A 3,903-nucleotide genomic window follows, 5' to 3' on the forward strand; every position below is an offset into this window, starting at 1 on the left:
GCTACAGATCATAACTTCTAAATGCCAAGTTCCAGTGTGGAGTAGTGGTTAGGGCTCTGGATTCTTGACCGGAGGGTCATGGGTTCAATCCCAGGTGGGAGACACTGCTGCTGTACCCTTGAGCAAGGCACTTTAAGAAAATACTGAACAACAGAACCAAAGATTCTAGTTTGTTTAATATAAACGGTGTGGATATCAAACTGCTTGCGCACCCTGGTATGTTTTGACGTTGACCAACATGTGGAATCACATGATTGGTAGATGTCCAGTTATTTAGCTTTTCTGTTTGAATAGTCACTGCACACCCTTAAAAAGTGGAAGAAGAAGAATTTCACCTTAGTTTGACGACTTATATCTCATTGTGTATAAGAGGTATGTACGCTTTATGTCACATTTGAGGTAAGAAAGTTTTGCAATCAAGGAAATGTGCCCATTAGTGGACACATTCAAATAGACAATTGACCTCTAATACGTTAGGTTTTTAATCAAATTAGTTTCTTTACAAATGACATACAAGGTAAAAAAATCACGCGCCTTGATAGATTGCATTTCTGAAACTGACAGCTCGGCACCGTTGGTTGTGCTTGATAGGAAATGGTGTTGTTGGAGTCGGGGTGTAGCTCAGTGGTAGAACGTTTGCCTGCAGATCAAAAGGTCCCCTGTTCAAATCTGAATACTCCGTTTTTTAAATTAAAAGACAAGTTGCATTTTATAATTTTTCATTTCAGCTGCAAAGGTACAAACAAGTAACAAATAGTGTTTTAAAGACAGCAACAAGGTACGGACGGGGATTGAACCCGTGATCTTCGGTTTACGAGACCGACGCCTTACCACTTGGCCACCGCACCCTTCATGACTACAAATGAAATCGGAAGCTTGGACTCTATTGAGAAGGCTGCCCGGAAAGGCAATCTGGCTGGAAACCAACCTTACGGTTAACAACTGAATGCCAAGGATGGGCAAAATAGTCTCGGAAACTCTTTAAATAGAAAACATTGGTCTCCATATTTATTTAAAATACAAATAGAAAATAGGTTGCCAGACATGTATTTTAAATAGAAATGAGTAAATACTATTTTTCAAATAGTATTTTTTTAAAACACTTGATACCATCATCTACCGGCAGCAGTGTGGTGTAGTGGTTAGGGCTCCAGACTCTTGACCGGAGGGTTGTGGGTTCAATCCCCAGTGGGGGACACTGCTGCTGTACCCCTGAGCAAGGTACTTTACCAAGATTGCTCCAGTAAAAACCCACCTGTGTAAATGGGTAATTGTATGTAAAAATAATGTGATATCTGTATAATGTGAAATAATGTATAAGGTGATATCTTGTAACAATTGTAAGTCGCCCTGGATAAGGGTGTCTGCTAAGAAATAAATAATAATAGTAGTATACCCCCATTTTTTATTTATTGTTTTCATAATAATGAACTGAAAGTTTCAGTACTGCCTCAGTCCACAAGCCTGTCAGGAACCGTATTTTGATCCAAAAGAACTGGTACTTCTATAGCAATAATTAAAGTAGTTTTAGGCTGTTTTTGAAAATGAATTAATCTGGAGTTAAGAATCGTACATCTTTTACCAGAAACATTTTGTTTTACATTAAATGGATTTCATATTAGAGTGAAGCTATGGTCACATTGCTGAGTAAGGAATGACCATAAAACAAGGCACATGCTAATTCTGAGGACACACTCGTTTTCGGTGTTAACTCTATTATTTGCAGCAGCAGTGATGCAATTTTAAAGCTTTTCACCATTTTTCAATTTTTTTTTCCTTAGTACAAAAATGCAGTTTCTGCTCAATTTGTAATAAAGCAGTACTTGTTATATGATCCTGACAGTAATCATAATATAATCAGAGCCTTCTGAGGACACAGACGCCGTTACCCACAGTGACTTACAATCGTAAACAAAAATACATTTCAAGAATCACAGTTCAAGTATTCATACATATAAGAGCAAGAGAAAATACAATGACTTCAGTTCTAAAAAGTACAAGTATATGACAAAATACGATTCAGTAATCAGAGCAGATAACAGTGTCAGTGATAGTTACATCAGGATATGATTAAATGCAAAATACTACAGATTGAATAACACTTGTGGCAGATTACAGCTGTCTCCTTTCTCTAACTAAGTGTTCAATCTCCTGCTGCCGTCTAGACTTTCCGGGAATAGTTTGTACTTTTTCCTTCCTTTTTTCAACTCCAAACCTCTCACTTCCATATGCGTAGATGATGTCCCCAAATTTATCCAGCTTCTTTTCAACTGTTCCACTTAATCTTTCCAATGCAAAGCAGAGATCTGTGTTTACTGTGTCCCATGCAGTTTTCTCACAAGCTCTTGGCCATTTAACTCCAGGCTTGTGCCCGTTGAGGTTCTTTTCTCTCTTATGCTGGTTTGTCTGACCGGGTTCACAAGGATCATTAGGTTCATCACTAACTGTGTCCATGCAAGTCCTCCTCACGTCTATATATATATTTATAGACATTATCTACTAGACAATTGTTAGACTGTGAAGTGAAGGTGGCATTGTCATATGGTTTACATTATTGTTAATGTGCTTGAGATTTTTAAAACAATTACTAATAAAAACTTGTAAAGGTTATTTTTGGTATATGATTGCTTGGTTTCTCCTGGATAAAAGAGTTTGTGTGGGAACCAACCACTCGACGTCCTTGTCCTCAATAAACACAAGGTGCCGTAGTCAAATTATTAACATAAATGTAGCTATATGTATATAAAGACCTGCTACACAAGAAACCAACCGTTTGCTAAACTATTTAAGGACCAAGCGTTTTTTTGGCTGTATTTCACTCTCTTCCTATAACAATGCACAAAAGAACACTCTGGGGAACGTTATAGCTTCTCTTAAATAATCTGTCAAAGCCGTCTGGCAAGGCAAGCTGTGGCTTTCAATTTGAAATTTCAGTATGATGTGGTGTTGACACAATCTCGGTCCTTAAAGGGTTAAAAGCCAAACACACTGACCAATTGCGCCACAGGAATTTTCTGCGGGATACGAGGTAAAAAAATCACTCGCCTTGACAGGTTGCATTTCTGAAACTGACAGCTCGGCACCGTTGGCTGTGCTTGATAGGAAATGGTGTTGTTGGAGTCGGGGTATAGCTTAGCGGTAGAGCATTTGCCTGCATATCAAGAGATCCCGGGTTCAAATCCGAATACCCCCATTTTCATTTAAATTAAAATACAATTTGCATTATAGAATTTTTCTTTTCAGCTGCAAAGGTACAAACAAGTAACAAATAGTGTTTTAAAGACAGCAACAAGGTACGGACGGGGATTGAACCCGTGATCTTCGGTTTACGAGACCGACGCCTTACCACTTGGCCACCGCACCCTTCATGACTGCAAATGAAATCGGAAGCTTGGACTCTATTGAGAAGGCTGCCCGGAAAGGCAATCTGCCTGGAAACCAACCTTACAGTTAACAGCTGAATGCCAAGGATGGGCAAAATAGTCATGGAAACACTTTAAATAGAAAACATTGGTCTCCATATTTATTTAAAATACAAATAGAAAATAGGTTGCCAGACATGTATTTTAAATAGAAATGAGTAAATACTATTTTGCAAATAGTATTTTATTAAAACACTTGACACCCTCTACCGGCTGTAGTATACACCCATTTTTTATTTATTGTTTTCATAATAATGAACTGAAAGTTTCAGTACTGCCTCAGTCCACAAGCCTGTCAGTAACTGTATTTTGATCCAAAATAACTGGTACTTCTATAGCAATAATTACAATAGTTTTAGGCTGTCTTTGAAAATGAATTAATTTGGAGTAAAGAATGGTACATCTTTCTTCAAGAATCACAGTACAAGTATTCATACATATAAGAGCAAGATAAAATACAATGACTTCAGTTCTAAAAAGT

General features: G+C 37.7%; 2 non-coding genes across 2 annotated transcripts; both read right to left on the reverse strand.

Annotated features, from left to right (window-relative positions):
* Positions 1-776: 776 nt before the first annotated feature.
* trnat-cgu (transfer RNA threonine (anticodon CGU)) lies at positions 777-848 on the reverse strand. The gene has a single exon. It is a non-coding gene; the product is annotated as a tRNA-Thr (tRNA).
* A 2,443-nt stretch (positions 849-3,291) lies between these two features.
* On the reverse strand, positions 3,292-3,363 carry trnat-cgu (transfer RNA threonine (anticodon CGU)). Its single transcript has one exon. It is a non-coding gene; the product is annotated as a tRNA-Thr (tRNA).
* Between the last annotated feature and the right edge of the window lie 540 nt (positions 3,364-3,903).

The sequence above is a fragment of the Acipenser ruthenus genome, chromosome 51, assembly GCF_902713425.1.
Source record: "Acipenser ruthenus chromosome 51, fAciRut3.2 maternal haplotype, whole genome shotgun sequence".
In the NCBI taxonomy this organism is placed as follows: domain Eukaryota; kingdom Metazoa; phylum Chordata; class Actinopteri; order Acipenseriformes; family Acipenseridae; genus Acipenser; species Acipenser ruthenus.